Here is a 22,305-nt window from a genome sequence, read left to right as displayed (position 1 = left end):
CAAGTGAACGAGGGCGTGCAAAGGGCTTTGTCATGGGAGCAATCCTGTGGCTCTGAGAGAGTTACGAGGAAGGTGGAGAGAAGAGCCTTGGTTTCCACATCTCTGTAATAGTGGGGACCTGGCCAGGCCTGGGCGAGGATGGGGCAGGGCCAGTGCAAAGGCGCTTCATAAAGCTGGCAGGAGAAGTTCCTGTAGGTGCAAAGAAGCCACTGGCAAGGATTTCTCAACCAAACTCCCCTCTCTGCTTAAGGAGGTGTTGCTGTCCTTCTCAGGAGAAGGAATTGAACTTGACAGAAATGTGAGTGTCCATGACCTTGTCCTTAGTATCCCCACCTCCTTATGAAAAGCAGTCCAAGCAAAAACTCCACGTCTGACTTTGCCCCCTAGATGAAACCAACAAATTTTTTATTATTTATTTATTTATTTTTGCGGTACGCGGGCCTTTCACTGTTGTGGCCTCTCCCATTGCAGAGCACAGGCTCCGGACCCGCAGGCTCAGCGGCCATGGCTCACGGGCCCAGCGGCTCCGCGGCACGTGGGATCTTCCCAGACCGGGGAACGAACCCGTGTCTCCTGCATCGGCAGGCGGACTCTCAACCACTGCACCACCAGGGAAGCCCGAAACCAACAAATTTTCCTGTATTGCATGCCATTTAATCCTCATAGCAATCTTATGAAGAAAGGACTATCTTTTTTTTAAATTTAATTTATTTTTTTATACAGCAAGTTCTAAGAGATATTAATTATCTATTTTATACATATTAGTGTATATATGTTCATCCCAATCTCCCAATTCATCCCCCCCCACTTTCCCCCCTTGTGTCCATACGTTTGTTCTCTACACCTGTGTCTTTATTTCTGCCTTGCAAGCCGGTTCATCTGTACCATTTTTCTAGTTTCCACATATATGCATTAATATACAATATTTGTTTTTCTCTTTCTGACTTACTTCACGCTGCATGACAGTCTCTAGGTCCATCCACTTCTCTACAAATGACCCAATTTCGTTCCTAAGAAAGGACTATCTTGACTCCATTTACAGATGAGGAAGCTGAGGCCCAGAGAGGGCAACTAACTTGGCCTAGGACACAGCCAGTGAACGTGGAGCCAGCTGTCACACCCCAGTCACACGCAACTGAGAGGGGCAGGGCCTTCTGCTCTATCACACAGCCCCCAGTCTCTGCCTGGGTGAGGCTGAAGTGAGGCTGGCTGTTCCCACGTGGAGGAACAGCCCAGAGGCAGGCCATGCCCTCCCAGCACTCCACTTGTTTGTCTGCCGCTCTGGATTCTGCCTGCAGAGGGCAGTCCTGAGCACACACCAAGCCTCGGATCCTTTAGGCCCCCGCCGGGGTCCAGAGGTTTCTGGCACTCTGCCCCTGGACTTGGGGTCCAGGAAGCATTCTGCCCAGAAGCCAACAGCTCAGCCAGCCAGCCCTTCCTGGGACTAGCTTCCCCTAGCTGGGCCCACTGAGGCCATGCCTAACCCCCAAAACCTCATGGGTCTTTGCAAATGTAATGGAGGGACCATAGGCCAGTGGGCAGAATGAGGGCTATGGAGAGGGTCCCAGCAATGCCACTCACATGCTGCATGTCCCTAAGCAAGTCACTTCATCTCATTATAAAATGAGGCCAATAATACTGCCTTGCAGGCTTCATGTAAGGAATGGTGATAGCCTAGGTATTATGCCTAGTGGATATAGGTGCCTAGTAGATGCTTGACTAGCAGTGCCCATCATCACTGTTACCTGCAGAGACCACACCGTGGTTCACTGAGAGGCTGCAGGAAGGGGGAAATGGAGGCTCTGAGGGGTGAACTGCCTTGCCCAAGGTCACACGGTGGTAAGAGCCAGGATTTGATGTCACCTGGTCAGGCTCCAGATCCTGGCCCTTCCCCTTAGTCACTCTGCCACACCAGGGCCAGCACAGGGCAGGTGGGGATGTGAGTCTGAGGGGGACCACAAGACAGGGTGCTTCAAGGTGTCCCCAGGCCTCCCAGTGGCAAGGAGGATGAGAGAGTATTCCCAAGAGGCCGGGGCAGCATGGGATAGAGGGCATGACTGTGGCCTCATTCCCAATCCCCTGCTCTGGCTGATACCCTCTGTGGGCAAGGCATTCAATGGGCACAAGGGGCCCTCTGGGCTTGGCCTCGGGCTGGGCAGTGTGGACACAGCCTGCCAGGGGGACACCTGGCCAGCCAAGGTCAGCCTTTACCAAGGGCCCGTTGTGTGCCCGGCAGGGCCCCAGTGGGCTTTGCTAGGACCTAGTAGATTCTCAATCTGACTCCCTCCATCTAGGCCAGGCACTCCCTGGGGTTGGGGCCTACCTGGTCTGTTTCCCTCCCCACAGTGTCCAGCATAGCAAGGGCCTAGCACAGGGCTCAGGGCACTGCCATGAACCATCGTGCTCCTCGTGATGAATTAAGATGCACGCTTTGCAGAGGATCGGAGGTGTGCTTCTGAATCCTAGCACGGCTGGTATGGAGGGGAAGGGGGTGGCCCTGGAGGGGAAGGGGGGAGTCAGGAGGGCTGCCCAGACAAGATGGGACCTGGCGTGTTCAACTGCATCTGCTGTGACCTTCAGCATGTCACTGCCTTCCTTTCCATCCCAGGGGACAAAGGCTGAAAGAGGCACCCGGGCCAAGCCACCGGGAAATAACCTGGGCACGGCAGGGGTGACCTGCCGCTGCACTTCCAGTTTCCCCAGCGCGTGGCGCGCCGGGCCTACGGTCGCTCCGGGCCCCGGTGTCTCCCGGGAATCCTCCCGGAGCCCGCTGAGTGACCTTGACCCTCCGGCCCGGCTCCTGCGCCCGGGTCTCCCGGGGCCGAGCCGCGGCTTTCTAATCCGCAGCGGCCTGACCTGGGGAGGCAGAGGGGCGTCGCGGGCAGCCAGGGGGCTCCTGCGGGCCACCATGGCGGCGGGCGCTGCGGCGGAGCGCGCTCAGGGCGCCGGGCGCGGGGCGGGGACACGGCGCTCCCCCCGCGGTGCCCAGGCTGGGGCGCGGGGCGGGCAGGGCGGGCTAATCCCGTATGTAAATGGCAGCCAATGGAGGGTGGTGTTGCGCGGGGCTGGGATTAGGGCCGGGGCGAATGGCTGGCAATCTTACTGGGATTACAGAACAAAGAGCCTCCCTGCGCTCCCGCTCTCGGCTCCGCTCCCCGCGCCGCGCCCCGCCCTCCGCCGCAGCCCGCGCCGGGGGTGGGGGCCGCCGAGCGCCAGCCCCCCGGCCGGCCCGAGAGCCCCCGCCGGGCCCCCTCCCCGCCCAGCGCCCCGCTCTCCTCCCGCCCGCCCCCTCCGCCGCTCCGCACCTCCCTCTGCCTCTCCTTCCCCCATTCTCCTGGATTAATTAAGGAGGCAGCGGCAGGAGTCTGAGTCCTGGCCGCGGGCCGGGGCCGGGGCGCCGCTGGCAGGAGCGCTTGGGGATCCTCCAAGGTAGGAGAAACTTTTGCGGGGGGCGGGCGCCGAGGCCCTTCTCCCCTCTCCTCCCCCCCCCCCCCCCCGGGGCCCCCGCCCCTCCCCCTCAAGGTGTTACAGAATCTGGGTCCGGCTTTTGGGTGCATTGGGAGGCACGTGACTGGGATTATAATTCGGGCCGGGGGAGGGGAGGGACGGCCGCCCCCACCTGCCGGGAGGGGGTGGCAGTCGGGAGCTGTCACTCCCCGGCCCTTCCGGATGTAGGGGCGCCCGGGGCGGGCAGCGGGCGCCCGCAGGCTGCTGCAGTTGGCGAATGAGGTCAGTTGTGCTGCCCAGACGGCGGGCGCCAGTGTGGGAGCGGAGGGGGCTGGGAAGGCCGCGGCCCCCGCCCCCCAATTCCCCCCACCTCCGCCTTTCTCGGGCTGGGCCGGTCTCCTGGCCGGTGCCCCCCACTTATAGGCTGAGTTCAGGCAGGACTGAACAGGATAGCCAGGCAGGACTGCCCCGGCACAGTGGTTCCTGTTGGGGTCCCTGGGGAGGGGGCTGGCCTGAGTGGTGGCAGCTGAGCTCCTCGTGGGGTGGGGGGAAGGAGACTCAGAGGATGGCAGTGGAGGTCGCAAAGCTTTCAGAGGAGCAAGTTGGGGATGCTCTGTCTGTGGGTGGTCTCTGAGTTCCCGCAGAAGGGTGGGGAGGCCCCTGGAGCAGCCATAGGGTGTGGATGGGCTTTGAGTATGATGGGCTTAGTGCCTTTCCTGGGTTCCCCAGCCCCTGCCTGTGGCCAGGGAGAGGGGTGATGCCCCGGCCTGGGCCCAGGTGAGAGGGGGACAGTGCATCTGAGAGTTCCGCCCTCCTGGCATTGCTGGAGGGGGCTCGAGCCCTGGACATCTGGTCCTGTGACCCAGGCTCCCAGGACTAGACCTGGGCTGGGAGGCTCCTGTGTCCACATCATAGCCCAAGTGAGGGAGCTCGGCATGTAGGGGTCTCCTTGCCCGGCACGTGGGGAAAGCAATGGTCTTGGGTGGAGTATGGTGCTGTTGATGTGGGGCGTGGGGCAGGCCCGGACAGCTTCTAGGGGAGTGGGCATTTGCGGGGGCTTCTCTTACTGCCCACAGCAGAAGGAAGGGGTGGCCAGAAGCTGCTCTGACCCCTCTGGTCATCGTCTCCCTCGTGTGTCTGGTTGCTCGGTGGCAAGGACTGCTGCTCCCTGGTACTGACCTGGGGCCTCCGGGCTGGGGAGGTGCCTCTGAGCAGCACATTTATTTCAGCACCGTCATTCCCAAAGGGTAAGGGCATCGACATCGATTATTTATTCAGAGTGAGAGGCAGTGGTGGGGGGGAGGCTGGTGACTGCTGGCAGGGAGGGGCCGGGCACAAGGGCAGAAAGGATGGGGGTGGTCAGGTGGCCATCAGGAGTAGGGGTCCAGGAGGGTGGGGGGTACCCTCTGCCTTCTTCTGAACAGGGACCTGTGGACCAAGGGATAGGCCTGGCCCCAAGGGGACAGGATGTCGGAGCCCCCAATCTGCTTTTGGGAGGTGGGGAGCTTAAGACCACACCCCGTTCTGTACCCTGCTCCGAGGGTGACCTAGAAAGTTGTGGCTCTGACTCAAACGGTCCCAGAGGACCCCAGCGGAGGAAGCGAGGCAGGGTTGGTTCTCGGCCGCCACTCACTGACCACTCGTTCAAAATGTGGGTGGACTTGGGGGGAAAAGGTTGCAAAACTGGGTCTGGGAAGGTAGCATTGTAGGGGCAGGCTTAACCTACTTAAGAGGACCGTTCTCTGGATGCTGGAGGAAGGGTCATTTATTTGCAGTGTGCTTCATCTGTTCGTTTAAGGCAGTCTCCCCGAGCTGGCTAGCCTTCTGACGTGGTTCCAGTTGCTTGATGCTTGGAAATAGACGGAAAGGCAGACGTAATGATAGGGGTCTCGGAGACAGCTGTTCTTACAGCCTCCCTGTCTCCAGCAGCCAGGGCGTCCCCAGTTTGGTAATGGCCCTGTTGTTGGAGACCCCGGGTGAGGATCTGAGGGTGATGTGGTGGGTGACAGCTTGGGGCTCTCGTGTCCTAAGCGTGACCTTGGAACCACAGACCGCATCTGCTGGTCCATCCTCATTCCAGGTTCTGCTTCGTGTCCTCTGGCTCTCGTCTGCCCACCCGCTGCCTCCTGGGCCCATTCTTTGAAACCTGCAATCTTACAGTTTTCCTGAATGGCCTTCGCACGTGCCGTTCCTCTCACCTCAGAGGTTCTTCCCACCTGCAGGGGCAGGGCTTCCTTAAATGGCCCCACTTGGTGAGGATGGGGGATAAGAGCTGTAGGATTTGCCTTTTTCCTCTCCTCTGTCAGGACTCAGCTGGCTGTCATGTCCTCCAGCCGGAAGCCTTCCCAGACCTTCCCAGGACTGGCCAAGGTGCTACCTCTGTGTCCCCATGACATTCTGTCCTTCCCCTGTCCCAACATTGATCTTAATCAAGAGTTACACGTCCCGATTGTACTAGGGACAGGGCGGGGACTGAGGCTTGCTTTTGGTTCCGTGGTGCCCCAGGGCTGGTCCCCAAATACTTGTTGAGTGAATGAATGAATGAAGTCCTGCCCCAGGGTCCGAATTGCTAAGCACGCTTTCTCGCGTTGTTCCTGAATTCCCGTCTCTGGGGCAGGTTCCCACAATGGTTGGAATCCCAGGGTCTTTTCCTGAGCTTCCTGCCCCACATCCTCTGGGAGACTCCTCACCCCATCACCCCAGCCTGTGTCTCCCCCAAACCTGAGTCTGGGGCTTTGCTCCCTGAGCGTCATCCATCCAGCATCTCTTGATCCTCCGACTCTCAGCCACTTGCGGACATCTCCCTCTTTGATGCCCTGCAGCCAGGACAGAGCCAGGTTCCTTGGGACAGACCAGGAGGGTGTGCCAGCTCCAGGGGTTCTGTGGAGGCCTCAGGGGGCACTGGGAACAGAACTTGCAGGGTTAATTCACAAGTCCCAGAGAGCAGAGCGAGACCCAGGACCGAGGGCTCGGGATCCCCCGGGAGGATGTGGGGCCTATGAGATGTGACCCCTTGTGGTGACTGGAAGGGAATTCCTGGCAGGAATTCACAAGCAGGGGCAGGTGGGGAGGATTGTTTTATATGGGAGGAGTGAAGGAGACAAACCTGGTCCGAAGACAGTGGCATGTCACCCCTTTGGTGACAGGGTGACAGTGGAGACTTCTGGGTGTAAATGTTGGGGTGTCCAGGTGAGTCCCAAGGGGAGCCAGCCTCGCTGGGCGCCCGGGTTCCTCATTTGCAGGATGTCTGGCTGGGACTGTCTCACTGGGGTTGATATTTCGTCAGTTCAGACTTCGTGCTATGGGTTATGTCTGATGACACAAAGAGGCTCAGAGCGCTGGGGGAGGATGGCGCATGGGGCACAGCCCTCCTGCACTTCGGGGTGAGGCTTTGCTTTGACCAGGCACGGGCTTGGCGTGAGTGGCGGGGGTGTGCCCGGCAGGGAGCAGAGCTCTCGCTCCGAACTCCCTCCTGGTCCTGAGCTGGGCCTGGCTGACCCACAGCTATTTGTGTGCCCACCTGTCTCCCTCCTTCAGGACCACCTGCTCCGGGCTGCCAGATTTAGCCAGTTAAAAGAGGGACACCCAGTTACATTTGGATTTCGGATAAGCAACAGACAATGCAGTATTGGGGCTCTCAATGACACTAAAACTTTACTTCCTGTTTACCTGAAGTTCAGACTGAACTGAGGGTCTTGTGTTTTTTCTGGCAACCTTTCAGCTGCGGCCTCTGGGCAGTGAGACTGTTGGGGGCTAGGGAGGGACTCAGGGTGTGGCTGGGGCCTGGAGTTGGGGTCAGGACTCAACCTGAGGGTCGGGGGATGGTCTAGAGCGAGTCTGAATCAGGCAGCGGCGATTCTGATTTCCTCGGTTGGGCTTTCTCCTGTCTGGGGTCCAAGCGTCCAGATCTCCTGTTAGGCCTGGGCAGCGTGGGGCCTCAGGGATCCCCAGGCTGGGAGGCCCTGGTGTTCAGAGTCTTCTGTGCCACTGCGGTCCATACAGTGTATGAAGAAGTGTTGGGAGGAGCAGGGAGGTTGCCGGGGTCGCCCTGTCTGACACCGACTTAGGATTTGCAGAGCCAGGCCTGAGCCCCGGGAGGCTGTTTCTCTGGTGCTCCCCCCTCCAAGGCTGGAGATTGCGCCTCTGGGGCCCCTGGTAGGGGAGGGTCCTTGGTGGGCTGGTCACAGATTTGAGGGGCTGTCCCTTTAAAGGGATGCCAGGTGAGTACAGCACGCTGGTTGCTGGGAATTACCTCCCCGCCGCCATGCCACCATCCGAGGCAGAAGCCCCAGCCCCTGTGTTGCACTGCGGCCCCTGGAATGTCACGGGAGGGCCCAAGGCCAGGGAGTGACCCATGTCCCCTCCCCCCAGCGGGCTGTGTGTGTGTGAAGTGGCGATGATGCCCCCGCTCTGCCTGAGCCCGATGGTGGTGCTGTGGTTTTGGGGGGTTCAGTGTTGCATGGTGGAGGCTCCACAGAGGGGTAGGTGGGTCACACCGCTGCAGGTCTGGAGTGGAGACGGGGTGGGAAGCCAGAGGCGAGAGGTCCCAGCTTGAGGGCTTAGGGTCCTGGGCAGCTCCTAGGTGCCCGGCCTGGCTGTGTGGTTGGGGAAGGAGGGACAGCTGAGGCCATGTCCCTTCCTGGCCTGTAGCTGGAGGAGACTCTTCAGGCTGCTTCTCTCCTGGAGGCTTGGGCAGGGCCAGGCCTGTTTGCTGGTGGGGTCTAGTGGGGTCTCAAGGTACGTTTTCTGGCTACTGGCAGAATTGCCCTATGGGGGGGTCTGTATCTGTCCATCCATCCGTCGGTCACTCCACAAGCTAGTGAGAAACTTGCAGAGGCACCAGGTCTGCAGGGTCTCAGGTCCTGGCATCCAGCCTCAGGCCGGCACGTAGGAAGGGCTCACCCCACGTGTTATCATGTATATTGTCGAGGGATGAGGAATATCTGGTGAAATGCCCAGGGCTTAAGTGTGCCGTCCAAGGAACTCGACCAATGCATGCATTCACATAGCCCAGCCCCTGTCAAGACGTAGAACATTCCATCCCCCCCAAAGGTTCTCTCAAGCCGGTATGCAACCAGCCCCCTCCCTTCCCCCAGCCCCTGGCAACCCCTGATCTGGTTTCTGTCTCTATGGCTTCGCATCCTCTAGAGCGCCATATAAATGCAATCACGCAGTATGCAGCCTGCGTCTAGCTTCTTCCGTTCCACCTAATGCATTGTCGGGGCATCGGGAGCTGGTCCTTTTGGTGGCTCAGTAGTACTCCACGGCACGGCTATACCACAGAGCTCTGCCACTCTTCTCGTGGAGGAGAGCTGAGCTCCGGCTTGGGGCCGCCCAGAGGAGGGGGTATCTTTTCCTCATGTTCACAAAGACACCCCCTCCCCACCCGCTTTGAGAGCTGACCCTGAGCCAGGATCGCTGCACACTTCTGTCCGCAGAGCTGGAATTTCATCCTCCGTTTCTGGTGACTTGCACAAACGGGGAGCTCCCGATGAAATTACACCTGCCTGCAGCCGCCCTCAGGGCTGCAGTCTTCCACCCGCCCAATGACCAGGTGGCTTCCTGGACAATTGATGCTCTGGGGGCAGAGGGTGAACCTGAAGGGAGGGAAGCTCTCTGTGCCCGGTGGTGTCTTGCCCGTCTCTGTGTGCCCCGCTCCCCCAGGAGTCTGGGGGTCTCTGGCAGTGAGTCCCTGGTCTCCACTTCTGCAGCTCTGTAGTTTGGGATACAAATTCTGTGTTTTCCTGAAACAAGCGGATATGGAAGGAGGGCAGGCAGGAGCCTGATTTAGGGTCAGACAGAATGGGACTGTGTGACCTCGGGAGGGTGACACCACGTCTCTGTGCTTCGGCCTGGTCATCTGTGAACAGAACAGAGCATCTGGTTTCCAGGGCCAGCGTGAGCCTCAGCAGGGGTCACACAAGCCGCTGGGCTTCTGCAGAGCCCCGGAGGGCACGGGACCCCGCGGGGGAAGGAGGTGGGGACATGCGGGCTTCCAGCACCCCGTGTCCCCCTCTGAGTTGGAGTAGGGCCACTTCTATCCAAGTTACCTGTTAGGGCTCTGGATAAAACGTTGGTTGACACACATCTGAGATCCACAGATGCGCTGAATGTCCGTGTGGACGGCAGCACTGAGATTTCGGTTGGTCACAAGCTTCTGGTCAGGCCGATTCCAGCTCTGCCGCCTGCCTGCTGTGCGTGGCTTGGATGACTGCCAGTCTGCTGAGCCTCAGTTTCACCGTCTAGAAAATGGAGGCAGCGCTGCCTGTGGGCTCATGAATGGCGGTCCCTGAGTGAAGGGGGGGCCCCCCCAGGGGTCGTGGCTTCCTAAGGAAAGGGAGCACCGTGGGTGACAGCAGCATGGCCTATGGGTGTCTTGAGAGATTTGGGGGGTTTTAACTGTTTCTTGTGAGGAAGTCATTGATGAGCCAGCTGCCCCCCCCACCCCACCATTGTCCCCTCCCCCATGTCCTCAAAAGCTGGACCCCTGAATCCCACCCTTGGGCTGTACTCGGTGGAGGGACCATGGCAGGCTAGCCCTGTGCAGAAGGGCCCTCGGGTGCCCCTGGGTGGCTCCCTGGAGCAGGCAGGACTCCTGCCTGCCCACCCACCCAGCCAGCTCCAAGGTGGTCCTGGCGGGCTCCAAGGGGGTCTTGTGACTGGGCCCATCTGGTGTCTCATGTTTATCCAGGAGCTGGTTTTTCAGGTGTGGTGGCTTTCAGCAGAGAGGCCCAGCTTGGGAAAGGTAGGGCCTCTGGGAAGGAGCTAGGTGCCCCTGTTCTCCATGTGTACCCTGGCTGGGGGGTGCAGCCCTCTGGGGGGATAGGCTAACCACATCCTCCCTCTGATCCTGGTCCATTGCCCAGCCGCCCGCCCGGAGCCAGCCACTGCCTCAGATGCTCTGTTCTCTGCACATCATCCAGGGCAGGGAGATGCTCCTCATCCAGGGCAGGGAGATGCTCCTGGATGCCCTGGGTGGGAGGCCAGTGCCCCTCCTCGGGGGCGGGCTCCTTTGGCTTCCTTAGAGCTTCCCCACTTCCCAGCAGGGTGCCGTTTAACCATCAGAGCCTTTGAAACCAGACAGGCAAGGGTTGGAGCCCCAGTTCTACCCCTCACCTGCTGTGTGACTTCAGACGAGTGACTTTACCTCTCTGAGCCTCATCTGAACAAATGAGTGTGGTTATCCCTGCGTGACAGGGTTCTTGGGAGGATCCGCGTGTTCAGTTGGGAGAAGCTGGTCCCCATCCCAGTGAAGAGTGTTTTCTCAACTTGTCACACGATGATCCCAGAGGCTGGCCCTTGGAGAGCTCCAGGCCTGCCCAGAGAGGACCTGGCCGCCATCATTCCCTGCTCTGCCCTTGCCTACTCTGCGCGCGGCGCGTGGGCTGTGCTGAGTCTCTGTTTCTGTAAGCTGGGAAAACCCCAGGGGTAGAAGTGCTTAGTCCCCTTGGCGTGTCCACCTCTCAGACCCTTGGGGTGGGTGATCAGGTGTCCCGATGCCAAGCCCTACCTTGGTGCTGGGCTACCCAGGGGTATGGGCCCCACCGTACTCTCCAGTGGGCCTGGGGGCAGCCTGCAGGAGGTGACTGGAGGACGGGTGGGATTCAGGAGTAGTCTGGGGTGGGCATTCTGGGGTGGGGCGAGGTGGGGGCAGCAGTGTAGGAAAGGGTCCAGAGATGGGAAATGACACTCCAGAAGGTCTTCCGCGGGGACCAACTTGGGGCGGGGTGGGGGAGACGCTTGTGTTGGGTCCAGGTGAAGACCTTCATCTGATTGCCTCACTCCCAGCCAGGCCCTGCCTGTTCCTGTGAAAGCCATGATGAGCTTCAGCAGTTTTCAGAACATGCTGCGTTCCCGTCTTGCTTCACAATGCGCTATTGCTTCTCCTTTAAACACGCTTTACCGCTCCCCATCCATTTCACTGGGCTAATTCTTGCAGGTCCCAGCTTGGATGTCACTTCCCTCCGGAAGCCTTCTCTGATGTCCCCTCCCGGGTCTGTGTTAGGTGCCCCTCCTCTGTGTTCCTACAGCTCAGCGCCCCTCGCCTGCTGTGTTCCAACTGGCCTTGTACTTGTCTGTCTCCCTCCAATGGGTCAGGGCCGTGCTGCCCTGTCCCTCTGCATCCCTGCCCCCAGCTCGCTGCCTGACACAGTGAGCGTCCTGTACCAACTTGTTAAGTGAATTAGAAGCAAGCTGGGTGCCGGGACATTTGGGGCAGGGCCTTGGAAGGTCAAGGGGCTTTTCCACCCTTCCATCCCAGCTCTCACAGGCTCACCCCCTCATCCCCAGTTGCTGCCTCTGCTGGCCTGGCTGTGCCTCTCAGAGACATCCGGGGGGTAATGGCAATGGTGGTGGGGGGCACTGTGTGCAGACTAGTTTGGGGGGGTTCCCCCTCCGTGAAGGGCAGCTGGCGCGTGTGGAGAGAGCACAAGTGTAAAGCCTCAGAACAGTTAATCCCCTGGATTATTTAGACACACGCTTTTGTGCGTGCACGTGCGTGTGCACACATCTGTGTGGTGATCCAGAGGCCGCTGGCAGCGACCGTGCCCAGGAACTTGACGTTTAGCTGAGTCCTGACCACCAGCCTCAGACACATGCCGCCCAGTGTGCGGAGCCCCCTCTAGTCCCGGCGGGTGGCACAGGGACGAGACCACCAGTTAGGAGCGTGTTTGGCTCCAGGTAATAGAAAGCCCAAGTACAGAGGCGTAAACAAAGAGGGGTTTATGTATCCCCCCCAAGAAGAAGCCTGTGGGTAGGTCCTCAGAGCCTCGGGTTGGGGCTCAGTGGTGCCTTTAGGGACTTTGTTCTCTTCCTCTAGCATGTTGGATTTTTTTTTTTTTTTGAAAATTATTTCCTTTAAAATGCACACTTCAGGACTTCCCTGGTGGTCCAGTGGTTAAGACTCCGTGCTTCCACTACAGGGGGCCCGGGTTCGATCCCTGGTCAGGGAACTAAGATCCCATGTGCTGCACGGTGCGGTCGAAAAAAAAAAAAAAGTAAAATGTACACTGCAGTGTGTTTTCATATATTCAAAAAGTTGTGCAGTGTTCGCCATGGTCTAATTTCAGAGCATTTCATCGCTCCAAAAAGAAGTCCTGACCCATTAAGTAGATACACACACACTCGTCCCCTGGCAACCAGTCGGGGTCTGTCTTTCAGGATGTGACTTCTGTCCAGGGCTGGGGCCCAGAGCTTCTGTGGGAGCCCCCGTGCCACCTTCCTCAGGCACCCTTCTCCCTCCCCTACTCCTGAGCCTCCTGGATGGGGTGTGCCACAACCCTTAGAGCTGGAGGGGACCTCTTTTCCTTTTCAGATGGGGAAGCCGAGGCCCAGGGCTGGGAAGACACGTGGCTAAGGTCCCAGAGTTACAAGAATCAGGATCCAAAACCACATCTCGTGACTCTTGGTCCAGGGCTCCCTGTCCTCCGGCAGGTGCCCCGGAGCCTCCCCGGGCTTCCTCTTCAGGAGGCTGGGTGGACGCATTGAGGCAGAACAGCTGGCGGGAGGTCTGGGGGCAGACCGTGGTGAGGGGGGTGGTGGTAGGGGAGTGAGAGTGATCAGGGTATGGGAAACACCCCAGATGAGGAGAGAGGAGAGTCCGCAGCGGGACCTGGTGGCTGTAGATTCTGCTCGGAGGCAGGAGGCAGGAGGCTGCTGAGCAGTTGATGCAATGGAGTGTAGGCTGATGGCCCCTGGGACCAAGCAGGAGAGAGGGGCACTGATTTCTGCCCCCGGGAGCTCCTGGTGTCACCTCGGGGAAACCTCAAGCCTCATTATGTGTCCAGGGTAAATCCCAGCGGACACCATCCTTGGGATCTGTAGAATGGGGCTGACGAACTGGAAGGACTGCCTAAAAGAGAGACCCCTGGAGCCCGGGGGCAGGGGTGGGCAGGTGGAGTATCGTGGGTAGTGACGCTCCTGGTACGGGTGGACCCAGTCTTGGTGATGCAGGTGCTACATTTATCTGGTGAGATGTTGAGTCACTGCCTGTGTGGGCTGCGTCCGTCCTCATGGCGCTGCTGAGAGCTCTCGAGGCTTCCGTGAGCACTTGGGGTGGTGGGCAGGTGGGCGTGGCACAGAGCTGGCGCTGGCTAAGGTCCGGGTGCCCACCACTCACCTTGGGGAGCCAGTTCAGAGCTATGTCAGTCCCACCAGGAGGGTTCTCACCCTGCAGGCCTTGGAGGGCCAGGACCCTGGAGCCCAGTGGGAGGGGACATAGGGATGCCAGGGGCAGTGCCTGGGACCCCTCCCTGCCGGCCTGGCCTTCTGCAGGGGAAAAACTTTGGAAGAGGAGTGATTTTCTCATCCCAGGCTTCAGACAGGGTTTCTTTTTTGGCAGTGAAACCAGTGCCTCCTTGCTCCCATTTTCTTGGCTTGGTGTCTCTGCAGACGTGAGGGCAGACTGGGCGACCCCATGTCACGGAGGGCTGCCAGCTGCCAGCATCTCCACCGTCTCCACAACTCATCCCCACGTCCCGGAAGGTCCGCGATCTTGGCACTGCCCTCCGCCCTGTTTTTGGCTCAGAAAATTACATCTCCGTATCTGTAGGGTCCCTTCTGGTTGTCAGGACCCATGATGACTCCGGGAAGCCCACGTTGGGCCTCACTGCGACCCCAGAAAGGAGGCCTGGCCGCTGTCCTGAAGCCCCTCACTCTCTTGAGGGAGGCAAAAAAGACAGTTTGGAATAACGAACCAAGGGAGGACCCCCTCAGCCTTTCTGCAGATACCCGCACGCGAGCCGCTGGGCAGTGAGCCGTGCTTGGGGGGCTGCTCAGGGGAGGTGTGTGGGCGTGGGACACATGTTTGCTTCTGGCAGGCTTTGCTTTGAAGCTGGCCCCGAAGTCTTCCTGCTGTGTGACCTTGGGCAGCTACTCAGCCTGTCTGAGCATCTGTGTCCTCGGCTGTCAGATGGGTAGAGTCATGGTCGGAGGGTTGCTGTGGGGGAGGAGGATGCACAGCCCTGGGTGGCCACACACGGTGGCTGATAAGGATGGCCGTGCTGTGCGGCTTCGTGGAAAAGTGAGGTCCAGCCAGGGCCCAAGCCAAGGTGGGATTTGGATAGAAAGGCTCCGTTGGGGCCTGGCACTCGCCTCCCACCACTGCTCTGGGAGGAAGGAAGGAGCAGGGTGCCATCGGTGTCTACGGGAGGAGGAGACTGAGGCCCAGAGAGGGGAAGCAGGTTGCTCTACGTCACACAGCCCCGGTAGGTGGCACACCATCAGTTAGACCCAGATCTCCCAAGGGCTGGCCCTGTGCACGCTCCCGAGACCATGGGCTTTTGGAAGGGGGGGCTGCCCGTCAGCAGTGATCGGGCCCTAAGGAGGGAATGGTGTGACCTTGGCTGGGTTCCTCCAGGCTCTCCGCGTCCCTGGGGTTGGGAGAGAAGGGCAGGCACGGGTCACTTTATTGGTACTTTTTTTTTTTTTTTTGCGGTACGCGGGCCTCTCACTGTTGCGGCCTCTCCCGTTGAGGAGCACAGGCTCCAGACACGCAGGCCCAGCAGCCATGGCTCACGGGCCCAGTCACTCCGCGGCACGTGGGATCTTCCCGGACCGGGGCACGAACCCGTGTCCCCTGCATCGGCAGGTGGCCTCTCAACCACCGCACCACCAGGGAAGCCCGTGGGGTCACTTTATTGAATCACATCACCTGGCTGGAGCTTTAGGGGAGCCCCAGGTTGTCCCCGGTGGATCGAGGTAGCTAGGCTCCCCTCGCCCAAGTGAGGGTGGAGATGGGGGCATGAGTTTGGAGAAGGAAGTGGTGTCTGTGCACCCGCCTGAGTACACACAGGAGGGGAGGGCCAGGGAGAGGAGCGGGAATGTGGCCTGGAGCCCTGGCTCCCCCTGGCTTGTGCGGTGGAGGGCGGGTCACCTACACGCTGGGCCTCAGCTGTCCAGTGTAGGATGGATGATGATCTAGATCCTGCCCCCCTCCCAGGGTGCAGGGGCCTCAGATGTGCTGGTGTGTGAAAGCAGCTGTGGCCAGGGAGGGGTGAGTGGTGTGCACCTGTGTGTGGGAGCCTGTGAGTGTCCCACCACAAAAGAATACGTGTCATCCCCTGGGGACCTGGTCATTGATGTGAACCAACCCCCTTATCCCGCAGGGGCAGGGATTCACCATGACACCCCCAGGATGGACCGTGTGGCTCCATCTTCCCCGTCTGGTGGCGTTCCTCGTCTAGAGCACGCAGTGGGTCTGCAGGTGATACTTAACTATTCGTGAAAGGAATGAACGGGACTTGGGGCATGAGATGTGTGCGTGAGTGTGAGGACAGAGGGTGCAGGGACCTGGGGAGGCAGCAGGTGCGGTTGACAAATACCTGATGAGTGGACCTCTGAACGGAGGTGGCCTCCTCTCTCATGTGTGGGTCACCATTTATAACCTTTGGCTTCTCTTTCCCCACCTGGGAGCTCTGGGGTGGGAACTGGGTCTGAGTCACCCCAGTTCTGGGTCCGTGTCATAACAGGTGCAGTGAAAATACTGTGCAATTAGTTAGGGTCCTGTGGCATCCTTCAGGTGGATAAGGGGCTCAGGGGGGTGGACAGGCCCAGGACTAGGTGGTCCAGTGGGAGCTCTGCGCTCCCGTTGCAGGGAGCCCGGATTCAATCCCTGGTCGGAGACCTAGATTCCGCATGCATGCCGCAACTAAGAAGTTCGCCTGCTGCAAATAAAGATCCCATGTGCCGCAAGGAAGATCTTGTGTACTGCAACTAAGATCCCTGCGCAGCCAAAATAAATAAACAGATAGATAAATAAACCATTTTAAAAAATAGAATGAAATAAAGGAGTAAGAACAAAAGGGTGAGGGGGCTGGAGGGCATCCAGGTTGGGGGTGGTGCCTGTGGACAGGCCAGAAATGAGGGAGGGGTGTGAGGGTGACTCAGATGACTGCTCTGGAGTAGATCAGGGCAGGTATAGAGGCCAGATGCCGGGGAGGGGTCGTGGTGGTCCTTCCATCTGGAGCTGAGAACTTCTAGCCCAAGTTCTCCACTTACAGATGGGGAAACTGAGGCTCAGAGATGGGTGGTGCCCAGGCTCCACTTCAGGGTGTCATCGGAGTTAGAAGCTAGTTTCCTTCCGATGGGTTCCTGGGACCCTTGCTCCACACCCCTGGTGGCTCACAGGTCAGGGGGCCGGGTTGAGTAGAAGCCAGAAACAGGAGGAAGGAGGGCGGGGCTGGCTGCCAGTTGGGGTGGGGGCCCGTGAGCGAGCCCGGCGGCCCGATTAGCTCACCCACAGGTGACTAGCTTTCTTCCGCCCAGCCTTTTCCCGACAAGGCAGGGCCTGGGGCTCCTCGTCCAGGTTTCTCATCCTTCTGAGAAGGCCTGTTTACGTCTGGCAGGGGGGCTCTCAGGAGATGCACCCGCCCCAGGGGCTGGCACCGCCTAGCTTCTTCCCATCGTCTCCTGACACCCAGCTGAGTGCCAGGCCTGCATTTCCCACCCAAGTCCCCCCAGCACGTAGGGGAACAGAAGGGTCCTTGTGCTGCCCGTCAGGAGTCCCGGGTGAGCTGCCCTGGAGATGGTGAGACGGGTGATGTCAGGGGGAGACAGCCACTCAGCAGGTGATGTCAGCGCGAAGCCGTCATCACCGTCATCTCGGCTGCCTCTTCAACGAGCCCGTAGGATCTTCAGGCGCGAGCCAGGCGCTTTTCACACGTTATGTCACGCGTGATCCTCTCGATGCCGGGAGCGGCGCGTTTGGTGGTGCCATTTTGCTCAGGAGGAAACACGTGAAGACTTTGGGTGCCCGATGGAAGTCACAGGCTGGTGATAGCTGGGTGGACTCCTGATCCCAGCTTTGGTTGACCCCAAAGCCCAGGCACTTGCCCCCTCCTCACGCCGAGAGGGGCAGCCAGGGCAGCAGGGGCACTCAGGCCGGCCGGGTGCAGGCGTGGTAGGGTTGGATGTGTCGGGGCAGGGCCTTGGATGCCAAGGATGGTGGAGTTTGGCTCGGCTTGGTTTCCTCTCCCTGTCTCTTCAGGCTTCTGGTTCCTTTTAGTGACTCATTCATCCACCCAGCAAGTATTATGGACTGCCCGCTGTGGTTCTGGGGGACAGCCGTGAACAAAACAAAATCCCCTCTCGACGTGGGCATGTCCTGTTGGGGCAGCTGGTGAGACCAGCACTCTCTCTGCCTCCCTGGCTGGTCTTTGGGTCCGGCCTCTGCTGACCGGCACACACCTTCCCGTCCGATGGAAAGAAGCGGCCGTGGGGTTGGCACTCTTCATTGTCCTGGATTGGCAGAGGGCTTGGCACAAGGGTTCTTGGGCCTGTGTCCTGAACTCAGAGGCTTTGGGGTCCATCTGGAAGGACCCGGGAGGCCTGGTCCCCAGGGGAGACTCTGTCTCCATCCAACCCAATTGGTTCCAGGTTTTCTCATCCTAAAGGATGAAGCCCTTCTGAGCCCTCCCCACCCCTCCGTTCTCGCCCACACCCCACGGCCTCCACCTGCTTCTACTCCTCAGCCCTCTACACCTGCTCCCTTGGGGTCACCCATTTGCCGCACCTCCCACCCCCATGTTTGTGTTCCTCTAGGCTCCTTGGCCAGCCTCCTGACCTCTGACCTCCACCCTTTTCCCCTCCCCTGACTCTCCCTTGTCCTCAGTGCCCCTGATTTCTCCCACTCTGTTCTCCCTGGCACGCTAGGCCTTTGCTGCTGCCCTGCCGCATGTCTTGCTCATCTCTTCCCTTCTGCCCAGAGCTCCCAGCCAAGCCCAGCCCCTGATCACCCACGGGTTACAGGTGTCCCTCGGGATCCCAGAGTCAGCCTCTAGGCCTCCTGTCCTCCTCCCTCTGTTCCCTGCTGAGCTGGGGGCACCCTCATCCACTCTCTCAACAGAACCAGAAAGCCGGGTGTCACTCCAGGCGCCTCGCTCTCAGGACACCCGCATCCACTCAGTCACAAAGCCCTGCCCTGCCCAGTGATCACATCCCTCCTCTCCTCTGCCCCACTGCCACCATCTGCCTCAGACGTGGCCATCCCTGGCCTGGACTGTTGCAGAAGCTTGGTAGCTACCAGATCCCCATCTCCAGTACTGCCCCCTGTAGTTCACCTGCCAGGACCCCCTAAACTAACCTTGTCTTGCCCCCGCCCCAAACCTGCCGGTGGTTCCCGTCCCCTAAACGATGACCTTCCAAGGTCCTTGACCTGGCCCCAGCAACCGTGCCCACGTCTTCACCCACCACTTCCTGCCCTGCCCTGGACGTTCCAGCCACGCAGAGCCAGGCCCGTCCCCACTCAACCCAGCGCTCTGCTCAGGCTCGACCAAGACACATGGGCGGCCCTGGCTGGTGGTTGGGTTTCCTGAGCAGCCGGTAATTTGGCTTTCCTTCAAACGGTCCTGCCGTATTTGCTCAGCATTTTATTCCAAGGAGGTGGGCCCTGCGGGGGGCAGAGCAGTCATCCCCCTTGTAGGTGAGCGGTGCCTGGGTATTGCTGCCCGGGCTTTGCTCCTCCCCTGCAAACTCCTGCTCCCGCGTGACATGACACACTGCAGTCAGCTTGGGTATCGCCTCCTCCAAGGAGTCTTCCCTGATTCCGCCTTCCACCATCCTGTGCTTCTTGTGTGTCACTTTTTACCTTTGACGGAAGTATAATTTACTTAACAGTAAAATGCATAAATCTTAAGTGTCCAGCGTGATGAGTTTTAAACCTACGTATATGCCCCGTGTAACCACCACTGAAATCAAGAAGTGTCACCCTGTGTTTTAATCTCTTTCTTTCTAAGTCTGTTTTATTGTAACTATCTTATCTCCTCCCAACCTGGGACTCTCTCTAGGGCAGGAACACCTGCTGTCTGTCCCAGTGCTCTGTGGAATGAAGTGTGATGGTTTTGGCGTGTGTACGCATATGGTCATGTCCCCACATGCGTGACCATGAGTTGGGGGCGGGGTGTGGCAGAGGCTGTGCCCATGGGAACCGGTGCATTTTGAGCCTGGCTGGGGGCCCTGCTGCGAGGCCAGATGCACCCTCCTCAGCTGGGAGAGTGCCTGATCTCCGCTCCCCAGCCCAGGGCCTCCGCAAGGAGCGACGCCCCGCCCAGAGAGGCCCCTGCCGGCTGGCAGCCTGGAGATTAGTCTCCAAGGCCACGACGCCAGTTGCCATGGGCACGCGGGCCCGAGTCAGGATTGCGATTCCTCCTCATCCTGGTCACGCAGGCGGTGGCCGCCCCTGCCTGCCCGCCAGGAGCCGGGCTTTAAATAACGAAATGGAAACCTGACCCACGGGGAGCTGTCTGCCCACCGGAGCCTGGCCTCCCCTCCCGCTGGGACAGGCCCCTGAGGCGACCCAGACACCCGCACACTGCCAACAGCACCTGCCCCGTCCCCTCTGGGGCAGAGCCTGGGTTTGAGGGTTCCCTTCGTTAGCTTAGCGCCCTGAGCACAGGCATGGCCCTAGCCTGGTCCTCGGGAGCCCGCTCTGAGAAGAGAGCTCACCTTCATGAACCCCCATCCCCACCTGAGAGGGCTAAAGCCCCACCTTCCAGAATCCAGGGCTCAGCAGGGGCCGGGCTTCCCACGGCCAGGCCGCAGCTTCTCCTCCAAGCGGAAGGCGGGGAAGGCAGAAGGCCTCCCTCGTTTCCCCAGGAAGCAGCGTGATGCACGTGTCTGCCCTTTGCCGGGGCCTGGGCTGCTTTCCTGTCCTGGGGGTGGGGCAGCACGTGGGTTGGTTCTTTAAAAAAAACTTTTTTTTTTAAGAATGAGGTTTCTGTTATTTCTTTCCAAATTGCAAAAGTCATACTCCACACCTCAGATCATTTACAAAACGCAGAAGAGGAGAGGAGAGAAAGTCATTCGTGGATGCCGCCCACGGAGATGAAATGTCTGGAGTCTCCATCCCAGGCTTTTCCGCGAGGTCATTAGTCTGTATGATGCTGGTTTCAGCTCCGGTGGGGCACTTAGGTTGTCTGCCATTTCCCTTTTTTGTGTGTTGGCGTGTGTATTTACGGATGTAGGACATGCTTTGGTGAAATGTTTTTGTACATAAATCTTTGTGTTTTGGATAATTTTCTCAGGATAAATTGTTAGGGAGTTCCCTGGCGTCCAGGGGTTAGGGTTTCACACTTTCACTGCCGAGTTCAATCCCTGGTCAGGGAACTAAGATCCCGCATGCCTTGCGGCTCGGCCAAGAGAAAAAAAAAAAAGGATGAATTGATTAAAGGACTGGGTCAAAGGGTGGGAACTCGGTTAAAGCTCTGGAGACGTGTCAAGACAACTTTCTTGTGTGTTGCGTAACTGGGGATCCCAAACCTGTCTCTTTAAAGCGGTTTATTGACGGGGGACAAAGCTCTTTATTACGTCAGCAGCTCGATAAGTGTTAGAAAGCAAGTCACCCAGGTAACTACCCAGATCAAGTTTGGAGCATTCCCAGCCCCCCAGAGGCCTCTATCATGCCCCCTTCCAGCAGCCAACCTACCCCACTTCCCTGCCAACATGACCACCATCCCGACCTGTAACGTCAGTCAGAGTTTGGCCTGTGTTTGAACCGCACATAAAAGGAGTTCTGCAGCGTGACCTTTCGCACCTGGATTCTTTCATCGTATTGGAGATACTCGGCCATGGCATAGCGTGTAGCTGTGTTTTGTTCATACATCTGATGTCTTTTTCACCAGACCAGGCATCAGGGAGAATGCATTGGAGGCAAACACATGGGCAACGCACTGAAAGCAGGATACCATCTGGATTATTGCCCGTTTTCAAAGACATAAAGTGTGTCTCCCTAAAGGCCCTACTCTGGTGAATAAGAAAGACTCTGCAACCAGCACAGCACTTAAGCTCATGGGAGAGCACGCCGTGTTATGGGATGAACTTGCACAGAGTGTGCAGGCATCTGGGGTACAGTCCGTCCCCTCTGGGCCTTGGTTTCCCCAGAAGCACGTGGAGGTGGTCGGATGGGGGTCCATCCAGCTCTGAGTGCTATGACATTGTATACTTAAAAGCACTAAGAGTTTCTTCTCTAAAGCGGGCGAAATTTGGTCTCGCCATCCTGTTTACCAACTTGCCTCACTTTCTACATAAAGTAAGTGTGAGCTGACTTCGACCTCTGCCCACGTTACCCCGAGGCCAGGTGACTTGACGGAAGGATCTTTGCAGGTGGTGCCCGTCTCTCCTTTAAAAACTTGCACAGACCCTCTCTAAGAGGCCTTGATAAGTGGGCAACTTCCACTTGAAAACCCTCAGGGATGGGGAACCCCGGGGCCCACGAGGCTCCTGGTCTTCCGTTTGGAGACAGCCCTCCCGGTGGGGTAGCTTTTCCTGTGTTGAGTCAAAGCCTGTATCCCTGTAACCTCTACCAGTGTGACATGAATGCACATGGACTAGTGTGGGGCTTCAGGAGCCAGTCACGAATCAAAGTTTGGGGAGATGATGGGCATCACCAGGCCTGGCATCATGGGTCCCCTTGATAGCGCTCGGTAAATGGTAGGAGCTACTGTTAGTGTTCTTATTACTTTTTAAAAAATATCATTTCTTATTTTTTATTAATTAATTTATTTTTGCTGTGTTGGGTCTTCGTTTCTGTGCGAGGGCTTTCTCTAGTTGTGGCAAGCGGGGGCCGGTCTTCATCGCGGTGCGCGGGCCTCTCACTATCGCGGCCCCTCTTGTTGCGGAGCACAGGTTCCAGACGCGCAGGCTCAGTAGTTGTGGCTCACGGGCCTAGTTGCTCCGCGGCATGTGGGATCCTCCCAGACCAGGGCTCGAACCCGTGTCCTCTGCATTAGCAGGCAGATTCTCAGCCACTGCGCCACCAGGGAAGTCCTTATTACTTTTTAATTGTGGGAAAATACCCATCACGTAAAATTTGCCATCTTAACCATCTTTAAGTGTACAGTTCAGTGGCTTTAGGTACATTCAGTG

The 22,305-nt window shown here is 58.7% G+C and overlaps 1 protein-coding gene across 1 annotated transcript in view; it reads left to right on the top strand.

Annotated features, from left to right (window-relative positions):
• Positions 1–3,029: 3,029 nt before the first annotated feature.
• The window catches only part of GTF2IRD1 (GTF2I repeat domain containing 1), a 111,644-nt gene continuing 92,368 nt past the window's right edge, over positions 3,030–22,305 (top strand). Inside the window, exon 1 of the mRNA XM_029220892.1 lies at positions 3,030–3,429. The gene's annotated coding sequence lies outside the window, so the exon portion shown is untranslated. The remainder of the gene's footprint in view (positions 3,430–22,305) is intronic.

The sequence above is a fragment of the Monodon monoceros genome, unplaced genomic scaffold (assembly GCF_005190385.1).
Source record: "Monodon monoceros isolate NGI ecotype Baffin Bay Population unplaced genomic scaffold, NGI_Narwhal_1 Super_Scaffold_13, whole genome shotgun sequence".
Taxonomy (NCBI): Eukaryota; Metazoa; Chordata; class Mammalia; order Artiodactyla; family Monodontidae; genus Monodon; species Monodon monoceros.
The sequence above is the reverse complement of the archived record's forward strand: the minus strand, read 5'-3'. Positions and strand labels throughout refer to the sequence as shown.